At 43.9% G+C, this 12,928-nt stretch overlaps 1 protein-coding gene across 2 annotated transcripts in view; it reads right to left on the bottom strand.

The window, feature by feature from the left end:
• Positions 1-10,081, bottom strand: part of Slc16a12 (solute carrier family 16, member 12) — a 77,657-nt gene extending 67,576 nt beyond the window's left edge. Inside the window, exon 1 of one of the 2 annotated variants that reach the window (XM_017589301.3) lies at positions 9,943-10,081. The gene's annotated coding sequence lies outside the window, so the exon portion shown is untranslated. Of the gene's footprint in view, positions 1-9,198; positions 9,339-9,942 lie in introns of those variants that run through there. The other variant, XM_017589300.3, reaches the window with a different exon arrangement.
• Between the last annotated feature and the right edge of the window lie 2,847 nt (positions 10,082-12,928).

Consider the following 12,928-nt stretch of genomic DNA (forward strand, 5'->3'; position numbering starts at 1 on the left):
GTGAGCCTTACGACTAAATTTCAAGCAGTCGGTAAATACCAATGTGTCTGGTATGAAACATAATTGACACACAGAGAATGGGGACCTAGCCCAGGACCCTGTGGGACCACACCCAATCCCAGCAGACACCATGTGAGTTTAGAGACACAGGGGCAATGGATAAACCATACTATTACTTAATATCATTTTATATGAAAGCTGAAATGCAACAATGCGACAATGTCCGTGCCTGTGTCTCAATCTAGCATTCTGCACATCAATGAACATTGAGAAGGGGTCCTAGAGAGAGTTCAGGGTTTTCAAAGAAATTTCCTTGCCTTTGACCCCATCATGTTACTGTCCATATATACACACATTAGCATACCTGATAGCATCCAATGTTTTGGCAATATATATGGGAGAAGTGAAAGAATAAAGTATGACTTGAGTGTGGTGACTTATGTGGGCACAATCCTTTCACTGAGGAGTTAGAAACATGAGGATTGGATTGGCAGTGTGAAGCTGACCAGGGCTACACGGAGTTCTAGGGCATCCTGGGCCACACTGTATGACCTGGTCGCTAAACTTCAATTAAAATTAAAAGTGAGCTTGGTGACCAAACTTTTGCATCAAGTTAACATGATGTCAGAGAAGGGTACCTAGCCATTACCTAGAATTTTACATTTGAACCATCTCATTTCTATGTATAAACACTCTCTCATAAGACGTTTATCTTGGACAGAACCTCTATACTTATCATTCAGAATTTATACTTATTGTCCTGAATATCCAACTGACTACTGGTGCCTCTCCCCATGGATCCCAATTACCGTCACTAATATTGAAGTCTCCCTGACACTTGTCAACATAGGTACATATTAGTACCTAGAAGTAGAACCCGTCAGAATTCCAACCAAACTGGACAGATGCACACAAAAAAAACCCTGAAATGTAGAAACACAGCCCACTTGCTAAAAACTCATTTTAGCTGAGAAATTGCTTGATCAAGAAACATCTTACTCAGAAGTTGAGTCTGTGAAAAGTTGAATAACACTCCTTCACGGGCTGTAAGGGGACCCCAGAATGAAGCCTAAGGTTGGAAGCCAGACTCCTACCCAGTCCCCAGGGATCCTTCAAGATCCCAGAAATCTGCAAAAGACTGTTCAAAACCACCAGTCAAGATCCAGGAAGATGCCGCTTTTTTACATTTTATTTATTCACTGTGCATGTGCGGGGACTTGTGGAAGTCAGAAGACAACCTTTAGGAGTCAATTCTCGGAATCGATCATGTGGTTCCAAGGGTCAAACTCAGAGCATCAGGCCTGGACCCAAGGGCCTGGCTGACTCAGCTTACCAGTCCCAAGACATACATTATCTTCTCTTAAAAGAAACAATGAGGGGCTGGAGAGATGGCTCAGTGGTTAGGAGCACTGTCTGCTCTTCCAGAGGTCCTGAGTTCAAATCCCAGCAACCACATGGTGGCTCACAACCATCTGTAATGGGATCCGATGCCCTCTTCTGGTGTGTCTGAAGACAGCGACAGTGTACTCATATAAATAAAATAAATCTTTAAAAAAAGAAAAAGAAACAATGAAACAAAAAATGTATTCTTGGTTGTATGGTTCTTTTGTTTTGTTTTTGCTGTTGTTCTTTGTTTCCTTTTGGTACTGAGAATCAAAGCCTCCACACTCGCTGGGCAAGCATTCTGCCACTGAGCACACCCCTAGCACCATGGTTAGTTCTAAGTAGCTCCATTAGCAAGATTTTGACTGTTGTTTGTTGTCCATATTCCAGGTTCTATGTTAATCAGCTCACCACATTTTCTCAAAGATGTAAAACCTAAGAACAAGCACAATCTAAAATTAACTGATCGTTTAGTCACGCAGGACAGTATTTAAACTTCTCTCCTATAAGAGCCCAGTATATCTTGCTTACATAAAAGTCCTCTATTTCGAAAACCTATTTTGATGCAGTCAAATAAAAGAGGAGGTATGCAGAGATAAGTTTGACCAATCAGGTTTACAACTCAGTCAGTTTAAAGAAATAGATGACAAAAGCCAGGCACAGTGACAGACACCCGTTATGCTGGCACTAAGAAAATCAAGGCTTGAGTCAGAAGTTAGAGCCTAGCCTGGGCTATCCAGTGACTTGGCAAGCAGCCTTAGTGTAAATCCCTGTAAAAGAGCAAAAAGGAAGGGGAGGGAAGGAAAGGAGGAGGAAGAAATACCTTAAAGATATTTTAGAGGAAGCAATCATTACAGAGACAAAGGTCAGGGTATTAGTCTCAAAATTATGCCTGTGTGAAAAACAATTACCAAAGCCACAAAAAGCAAGGCGGGCCAAGTAATTGATTGGTAAACTATGACTATGTAGCTTGGTGAGTACCATGGTTAAATGAGAATCGCCCCGCCAAAGGCCATGGATCCTCAGTATGACAATATTAAGAGGGTCAGAACCACCAGGAGGTAGACCTAATAGAAGGAAATAGGTCACTGGGAGCTCTTGGAAACGATTGATGCTGGTCTTGTCAGATGAGTTAGTTCAGAAAGAGTGGTCTAGCCTTCTCCCATAACCATTCTTCAGCATCCTGACAGTTCCCTATGAGACTTCTCCCTCTCACATGCAGTCTGACCATGATACCATCCACCATGACGCGATGCAGCCCAGCATAGCCTACCAGAGGTTGAACAAATAATTTCTACTGATCTTGGACATTCAGGCTCCAAAACCGTCACCTGAATAAACCCTTTTTTCTTTATAGGTCATCCAGCTTCAGCCATTTTGTAGCAATAGACAAACAGATTGGGATAGTTAATTTGTTGTTTGGATCTTATATAAAAATTAGCTTAGTGAATTCCACAGAAGAGGAAAATCCATTCCACCACTGAGCAAGGCTCTCCACATAATGGAAAGGGGCTATATAATAAAAAGAAAATGTTTTAAGTAAAAGAAAAATTTCACTTACGTTTTTTATCAGACATTTTTAAAATGCTCCCCCAAAAGACAGGCTTACAAAATATCATAGCGGAGCTAGAGAGATAGCTCAGTGGTTAAGAGCACTGACTGCTCTTCCAGAGGTCCTGAGTTCAATTCCCAGCAACCACATGGTGGCTCACCACCATCTGCAATGGTCTCTTGATGCCCTATTCTGGTGTGATTGAAGACAGTTATAGTGTACTTATCTATAATAAAAAAAATCTTTTTTTAAAAGAAAATATCATAGCAACTATTTGCTTCAATATTTTTTGAAATAATGTAAAATTATTAAATATTTAGATCAATGATCAATGGCCATGGTTACACAGGAGTTTCATAAACTCCTGATGCCCTTACCTTCCCTACGTAATGGGAAGATTTGGGGATGGGGACATTCATATTTTTGTCCCTTCTGGTGATTTTAATGTATAGACAGCACTGAGTACCACTGGCATGGAGACTTGAATGGACACATGGATATAAAGGTGTCAAGAGTCAAACCAGAACAAACCATTGAGATACCAATTAATTACACCTGTGGCTTTGAATTCCCCATTTGTAAGAACTGAATCCTAACCATTAACACTGGATGTGATAGTTGTCTACCCGAGGTTCTCTTTCTTAAAGCCTTTTTTTTTTTTTTTTTGTGAGAGCAAGTTTCTGAATCTTGGTGGGTTCCTCCGTGTGCCACTATATGACTCTTTTGAAATTCCAGATTTAGAGAGCTGAAATTGCTATTTTGAGAAATGCAGCTGGTTTTAATAGATAAATATGATCTCATGTCCATGGAAAACATTTCATCAAGTGAAACGGAGTTGCTGAAACAATACTAGTTTTTCCCCGAAATAAGCAGTTGCTCTCTCAGTTTGTAATAGGGCAGATAATCCAGGAAATGCTAAACCGCACTCAAAAATATATTGAAGAGTCTCAGCGTATGAAGGTTTGGGGTGGTGAGCTTTAAGGGTTGGCATAATTAACATATTATGCTGATGTTCTGTGTCCAAAGTGGAATAAGGGGTCATCACCCAGGGTTTGGAGGGAAATACACTGTTGACTTTTATAGTGATTTAGAAGTCTGAAGACTGGGTTCAGGGCTCCCATATAATCTTAAGTACATAATTCTGTATCCTTGAGAGGCCGATAAACAGGAAGGCGCATGCAGATGCCAAAACATGAGTTATTCTCGGAATATACAGAGAAAACTCAGAATCTGACACAACAGAAGCTCTCAAAGGAAGCAACCAGGCTAGAACTAAGTAGAAAAGCTGACATGATCCTTTCAGCTTCCTTTCCAGCTTTTGTGGGAGTGAAGGTAAATTAATTTGCCAGCCTTTGTGTATGGAGTCATGACTGGTGTTCTGTGTGCAGTTGGTTAAACCAAATTCACATTTCTTGTTTTTATTTCTTTAAAAAAAAATGAAGCGGAACCTTAAAGAAATTATAAAAGCAAAAGCAGCTGAGTACAAAGTCCTACATATTTTTACTCTGCTTCCGCTTCCCTATTATTTGATAGCTGACCACTCTATGTCTCAGTTGTAGAGTTTCATGTTGACTTGTTTAAACTTTGTGATATTTCATTGTATGTGTGTGTTCATGTATGTGCAGGTGCATATGTGTGGGGGTGTGGAGGTTAGAAGACAAGTTAGGGTGGCACTTCTCAGGTACCTTTGAATCCTTTTTAGACAAGTCTTTCACTGGTCTAGAACTCCCCCAGTATGAAGATCGGCTGGTGAGAGACGCCCAGTGGCCCAGCTACTTGTAACTCCCCAGCACTAGGACCGAAGGTGCAGCCTCTCACAGGCAGGGTGATTGACACCAGTTATGGGGATTTGTGTTGTAACACATGTTTGCAAACCAAGTGTTTTAACCAATCAAAATAACGTCAGATCATGTTTTAAACTCCAACTTCATCATCTTCCATTTTCACTTTCTCATGTCGCCAAAGATTGAGCCCAGAGCCTCAGTCACGCCAAGTCATGCCAAGCAACTGTTCTAACACTAAGCTGCATGCCTGACTCCACAGTAGCCATTTTGAAGTGTTCAGTCCATTAGCTTTAGTACAATCATAACCTCTGCAAGCAGCGTCACCATCAAGCTGCAAGGTGCAAGGCATCATCCTAAGGAACCCTGCACCATTTCCAGTCTCTGCCAGTACCCCACCCCCACCCGCACACACACCTCCATTCCTGGATTACAATCCCATTTTTAACTCATGAATTTGTTTCTCTGAACATCTGAAGTCATACCTGTGTGACCTCTTGTAACTTGCGTCTACTGTTTTCAAGGACTGTGCACTGATGCCTTGTTAGTTTGTCTGACCTTCTTGGACTGTTATAATTGTGTTGTTGATCAACCCCACAAAGGTCTATGAGTTAAAGGTTTGATCTCTAAAGTAATACTAATAGAAGGTGCCAGAATAATTGACAGGTAGGGTCTTATAGGGTATCCCTAGGTTACTAGAAATGTGTTTTGAGGAGCATTGTGAAACTCTACCCATTCTTTATTTTTGCTTCTATACAGTGAACAGTTTCCTTTGCCGTGCACTCCCAGACAGCTGCCATGCGTGCCCACATTAAGACACACATCAGTGTCTCTACTCCATCTTGAACTATAATCTCCAAAACTTGCAAACCAAAATAAACCTTTCTCTTTATAAGCTAATTTCCTCGGGTAGTACATTATAATAACTTGGAGGTGGTCATCCACCTTCTTTGGCTCCTACAATCTTTCTGCCCCTGCTTTTGCCTTTTCTGAGACATCCTATGGGTCTTTAGAGAAGAAGGGGCACAGTATGGATGTCCCATCTGGGGCTGAGTACTGCACAAGATCAAACTAACAAAATTTCAACAAGAAGGGGAGATGTGGGCAGGAAGTCCAACTTCCATTTGGGGATCTATTGTTAATTGATAGCTGTCAAGAGATAGAGAATTGGCTTCCTTCAATGGTGTGTCCCCAGGTTGACTACCCACCATTCCAACAAATGGAAGCATACTCAAGACTGTAATAGGCAGCACAAATTGAACTCCATAGATTAAGTGTGTGTGTGTGTGTGTGTGTGTGTGTGTGTGTGTACACAAAGGTGGGTATAGAATGGGTGGTAGATCTGGGAGAAGTTGGGAGAGGGGTGAATATAATCAAAATACAATGTATGAAATTCTCAAGTTAACTTTTTTCAAGTAGAAGGAAGACAGTGGGACTAAAGGCTAGTTCAGTCACTGGGTGTTTGCACAGCAGGCATGGCTTAGGGTTCAATCCTCAATGCTACCATAGAAATTGGAAACAAAGCTTAACTGTGCTATTAACCTTTCATGGAGCCACGGAGATGTATCCATGTACCTGTTAAGGTCTTCCCCAACCTTTAACACCTCACAGCCTACACACAGGCTCCTCCCTTTCCACTCTCAAGCTCTCTGCCTCTCATGGTAGCACTGATAGGCCTTTACTGTCTTTTCTTCAAAGCCAGACTGTAGCCCACTTCAGCCTTCAGCCGTGTATTCTGTCATTATAGCCCCTCCCACCACCAGTTACACAAGTTATTACTAAGTAGTCCAATAAGTTTCTATTAATTCAACAAATTAATGTGCTTGTGGAATAGTTGGTGGCATGCAACATTCTATCTGACGACAATAATTCACTCCCCCAGGACTATCTATGATGGAATAAATGTAAGTGAATTGAGAAAACAGTCAGGCATGGTGACACACACCTTTAATCCCTGCACTTGGGAGGCAACAGGCAGAATCTCTGTGAGTTTGAGGCTATCCCAGTCTATAGGCTAGCCAGGGTTACATAGTGAGACCATGTCTAAAAAAAGAAAGGTAAGAGACAAGCAGTGTAGCAAACATTAGAAATCATGACCTTACCTAAGTATTTCATAAAGGTCACTTGAAATAGTGTCCTGTTAGATAATGAGATGTCCTAATATCCTTTGATGTAGGAGGAATTAAACATAGAAACAAGGGAGCTGGGGAGAAGGCTCAGTGTGTAAATCCCTTACCACTAAAACATGAGGCTCTTGAGTTGGGGTCCCCAACACCAAGTAAAAGCAGAATGTGACAGCACTTGTTGCTATTCCCGGTGATGGGCAGTGGAAACAGGAAGATGCCCTCGGCTTTCTGGCCAGTCAGTCTAGCCCAGAGAGTGAGCTCCAAGTCATGTGAGAAGACCTGCTTCAAGCAAATCAATCAATCACTCAGTCAATCAATCGATCAGGTAGAGAGTGAGAAAGGCATTCCAATACCACCAACCTCTGGCCTCTGCTCACAGATGCATGGGTAAGCTCACCTGTGCAGGCTTAAACCCTCTAAACACACACACACACACACACACACACACACACACACACACATACACAGAGAGAGAGAGAGAGAGAGAGAGAGAGAGAGAGAGAGAGAGAGGTACATAAAACAGGGAATCTTTATTGTGCTCAAATCCTCCAACATCTTCAACTGTAATTTGATTTTTCTCACTTAAATCATTACCAGAGCAATGGGTGAGTTTTTAGGTAGGTGTAAAAGGTGCTCAGTCACAAGAAAATACCCTCCAGTTTGATAACTTTAAAAATAACCAAAGGATTAAGTGAAGAATGAAAAGACATCCCAAACACTGCACTGACCACTTTTGTTTTCCGACGTGGCTTTATATGACCAAAACACTGCCAAGTCCATTTAGATCATTTCGGTAAGTCACTATTAACAACAACAGACATGCCTAAGCTTGCAAACTCTGCTGTTTGAAGAAAATACAGCTGAGAGAATGAGAGAATGTTAAATCTGGAATGTGTGTAATTCAAAGAGAAAAATTACCATGGTGACAGGTTTACCAATAAGTCACATGACCGTGTAGCCAAGTCAGTTCATGAACGCCCAAAGTTGTTCGTTTCCCATGATTATAAGACCAGCATGATGACTTGATCTGAAGACAGAACACTGGCATTCGCTTCCCTTCTGAATATAAAACTGAAATTCTCTTCCACCCGGCTAACAGAATCATTTTTGATTAATGAGTTTCAAGTTGAGCTTTCAGGGCCAAAGTCCTTCGTTTTGTTCACTAACACCTACCAAATGCTCAGAAAAGCACCGAGCATACATTTGGCACTCAATAACTGTTACACTGAATTAAATTGGGAAAAAAATGTATGCAATATGCTGCAGTGGTATTAACTAAGTCAGTGCACAGTTTTAAAATTTAAGCCATGACTTCTGTTCCGGATCACTGAGTTACTCATGACAAGCCTCCAGGCCACGTTTCTTGCAACAGCTCCGCTCGGCGTTGCAAGTCACTCAGTTCATGTCTTCATCACTAGCTACTTATCACCAGAGGGAGCCCAGAATCAGGACTCTGAGATCCAGTAGAAGAACCTTCCTCCAACTCACCCTTGACCTTTCTGGGAGTTTATTTGGGAAGTATCAGTATGTTCATCTTGATATGGGAAGAATTTTAAACATTACTTAAACAGGAGGATCCTTCCTTGCTTCCTTCCTTCTTTCTGTCCACTTGCCTCTCTTCCGGTCATCCTTTCTTTCCTTTTGTTTTTGCTTTGTTTGTTTTTGTTTTGTTTGTTTCTTGTTTTGTGAGATAGGGTCTTCCAACGCAGCCTTTACTAGCCTGATAGTCGCTCTGTAGCTCAGACTGACTTTGAACTCCCAAGAATCCTCTGCCTCCGTCTCTGACATGCTGGAATCACAGCTGTGTACCCTCATACCAGCTTGACCCACCTCTAACACCAACACAACAAAGGCAGTTTGACTGAATCAACCTCTCATCTAGTTCAGAACTCTCACAGGTTAAAAGCAGATGAGAATAAAAACAAGGTTAGGAAAGTTATATGCTTGGGCCATTCTAGCCATGTGGTGCCAGGAGTTGTTAAAATGCATAGAGGCAAAATGCCCTGAACACTGACCAGGAAGACAGAGAGGAAGCCTGACTTCAACATTGGTCCTGTCTTCATTTAAAGATATGAGTTTTGACAGTCCTCTGGGCTTCCCAAGCTATTCCGCTTAGGGGTTTGAATATGGTGGATTCTCTTAAAACTCCTTTCAATTCTAAGATCCTGTGAGTGATAAGGGATTGAGTCCAGTCACTCAGTAACTGATTCCACCAACGCTCATACTTTCTACAGTCAGAGGCCTGGCATCACGGGTGCCTAGCATGCCATAAACTGTAGTTTACTGTGACTTTTCCGGGGAAGGCAAATTACACAGTCAGCAGCTGCAGATTTCAAAAGGTAGTGAGTTCGGATACCTGTAGCCACGGGGTCTTCCTGAACTTGGCAAGCCTGAAGATTTTTCCTTCTGGACTAGGTCAGCAGAGCCGCTGGAATTGCCCACATAGCTCTCAGCAAAGCTGGGAAGAACGAACCAGCGTCCAGACAAAACGCGAGCGAGTGGTTCGGAACGCTGAATCATCAGCTTGCACTAAACATACATACGGGATTGCTTTAGGGTAAGGAGCGACTGGAGAAATTAAGTTGAATTCATTTCAAACGGGAAGGCTAGTGTGCTCTGAAGAGACCACATAAGGATAACACGCGTTTGGGGGAGTAAGAGAGGGTTAAAAGGCAAGAACTCGGACAACCCAGGGGGAAAGGCAGGCATGTGTCTTGCTTGGGAAATGTGCATCTGGAAACCGCAGGACACAGATCAAAGCCACTCTCTCCAGCCACCTGCCCAGAAACCCAGCCAGACACCTCAGGACACAGGACATGTGGGCACGTGTTTCCATTCTAAACCCAACAGGTGGCCAGACTTAGGGTCTAGACAGGGCTGTGCGCAGGGATAGATGTAGAATGGAGCGCCTGGGTCCCTCCCGAGGTCTAGATTCAGCTCTGCCGCCCTACTGGATGCCTTGCCACCTGTATCACGGAGTTGTACAGGACAGGAGCCAAGCTTTCTGCACCGGGACAGCGCCGGAACCCCGCGAGCGAGCGCTCCACAGTCCTCTCTCCGGTCCCCGCCCGCCTGCATCCCAGGGCCCATGGGTCCTCACCTCGCGGGGACAGCTGCAGAGCTGGCGACGGTGAGCCCACATGCCCCCTGCACGGCGGCCCCTTCCCACGGCCCCTGGAGTCCGGTCCGGCCGAGGGGCGGGGTGCGCACGGGGCGGAGGCGCCGTAGGGGCCGGGGCCACAGGCAGAGCCCGCCGGACACTGTCACTGAGGAGATCCCACCGCCCCGCCCCGGAGAACCAAGGCTCTCAGTGACGCCAGCCCCGAGGGTGACTCTGCCCTGCTGCCAGACTGGCCTTGTCCCCGGATCCGCTCTGCGCTGGGGGCTCGGCCACGGAGGAGGGGCGCCTCCAGGTTATGTAATGCTCCGGCCCGGCCGGCCCGCCGAGTCACGAGCCAGCCCACTAGGGACTTGCAGGGCTCTCTCTGGAACAGCCCTGTGTGCCTGGGACCTACACTAAAGGAGTGCCTGGGTGTTCTCCAGAAGACTATGTCCCTGAATGGTCAGAGAGTAGAAGCTGTTCAAAGTCTCCTGCACCGGCATCTGGCAAGGACCAGGACCCTGGTCAGACCACTGCACACATCAATCAGTCCTAAGGACTTGAGTTCAACTCGCTCGCAAACTCTATGACTTTAAACAGTTCACTTGGTCTCAGTTTCTCAATAAAATAAAAACAAAGTTTGCTCCTGCTGAAGAAAAAATGGGGTGCCAGGTTCCTTAACAGTGGAGGGTAAATGGTGTTTGCCCCGCCCTCCAGGAGGCATCTGTCCTGCAGTTTCCTAGCTAGCCATCCCCTTAGGCATTCTTCTAGGGCAAAGCAAAATCTCTGAACTGACAAGGTCAGACTCCAGCTCATAGAATGTATTCATATATTCCTGCAACTCAGAATGCTCCATTGGACGAACATAAGCTGGTTAGAAATGCAAACCTCTAAATGTCTTCTTTTCAAACAAAGACCCCGGTGGTGGTTATGATGAACAGCAAAGTTTGAAAAGAAATTAAGCTTTCAGGGAAAAAAAATGGAGAGGAAGGGGAACCCGCTGGTCAATAAAGAACAACATTCTACTTCGGGTTTGTTGTTGTTGGGCATGAAAGTTCTGTGTTTGAAGTACAGGCGTTACCTTGTACAGGCCTCCAACTCCCAATCCCCCCCAAGGTCAGTGCCCTGGTGCTGGCATTTTAAAAACAATCGAGTAGGGTGAGGGAGTGCTCCATCCGAGCGTTTTAGGTATTTCTGAAGCTCTGAGTTCCACCCCCAGCACTGCACAAACAAAAACCCCTGCCCAGTAAGGGTCTTTCTCATCTTGCCTCTCTTGTCTGTGTTTGTTTCCCTTTCTGCTGATGTTTCTCCTACACTAACACACTACACTGTGACTATAAATGAATTTAAGGACTATCTTCACTTGTATGAAACTGGTTTAGAGCTAAGTGATTAGTAAGTGTGTGTTTAAAACACATAGGAGAATTCATTAGCATTAAACATGAGCTTATAAATGCAGGGTCAGCAACGAACCCTGAGCCCCCAGCTATGCAGGCCTTTAGGTCAAAGGCCTGGGAACTCTGTCTTTGAGAAAAATAATTCCGCCAGTTAAACACTGTTCTTAGGGACAAATCAGTCTCGTGTTTCAATATGTAAGACAACCAGTTCTTTTTAGAAGTTCTGGAGTATAGAATGAATCTTCAGACTTCCTTCAAAGTCACCACTCACAGGGCCGCTACAAAAACCCAGAATTATTTTGTTTATTGGTTTAAGAGCTATGTCCCTGTTGTTTTATCCTTGATGGTATTCAGATTTTGTTTGCCTCTCTGACTGCTCCCTGGCAGAGAGAATTTTTAACCTTTGGGACTTTAGTCATTGGTTGTGTGTACATGTCAATAATTCCCACACTCTGAAGGCTGAGGCATGGGGATGGTGAATTTGAGTGCAGCCTGGTCTATAAAACACGACCTTTGTCTTTAAAAAAAAAAAAAAAGACAAAACAAGAGAGAGCAGCAGATAAAACTGAGTTAATTCCTGGGGCATGCATGATGAAAGGAAAGAATAGTTTACTTTTTCAAGTTGTTCTCTGACCTCCACAAAATACACACAAAATAGACAGATGCATTAAAATAATAATTTTCTTAAAGCCAGGCTGTGATGTAGCTCACTTGATTGAATGCTATTTACCATACACACAGCCCTGGGTTCAACCCAAGTGCCAAATAAGTCAGGTATGATGGTGCCACGTGCTCAAATTCCTTGCATGTGTGAGACAGAAGCAGGAAGATGGGACATTAGAGGACATCTTTGGCCCTCTGGTGGACTCTAGCCTGGGCAACACAGAACCTTAGCTCAGATAAATAAACAAACTGAAGGCTTAGGAATGTGATCCATGTAATAGGCTGTTCTCAAACCAAATCATTTAGCAGAAAAATCTACAGCATTCCTACTTAGAACCCAGCCTTGTACTGTGCACAATGAATAAAGCATGGACCCAAGGACAGCACCCTTCCTCTCATTTCGCTTATTTCTAGACTAGAAGGCAAGGCCTGTTGAAATACACAATGCCATGTGGAGGGTGATAAGCCCTCTGGGATAAATAAAGCAGGTTGTGAGGGTGGAAGACTGACAGAATGATTGCTTAGATGATGAGTGCAGGGGAGGTCCGTCATAAGCGGTGACGTTTGACTCCAAACTTGCATGATAGTGTGACTAGTGGCTATCTGGAACATTGGTAGAAGCAGGTAGTACCAAGTCCCTGTCATCACAGCGCTCCATTGTGACATCATAATGTTGCACTTTATGTATCGTGACAACACTACACAACTTTGCGCCATCACAGGGTCCCACTGTCACATGACAACTCTCCACTAAGCTAACACAATGCTGTCTTGTAACATGACCGCTCAGTCATGACCCTGCAGTGCTCTACGGTGACATCACAGTGTTTCTCTGTGGCATCATGTGCTCTATTGTGCTGGCACAGAGCTGTCCTTTGCTATGACGACGCCGTGGGTGACATCACAATGTTCCATGATACCATCTC

The sequence above is a fragment of the Rattus norvegicus genome, chromosome 1 (assembly GCF_036323735.1).
Source record: "Rattus norvegicus strain BN/NHsdMcwi chromosome 1, GRCr8, whole genome shotgun sequence".
Classification (NCBI taxonomy): Eukaryota; Metazoa; Chordata; class Mammalia; order Rodentia; family Muridae; genus Rattus; species Rattus norvegicus.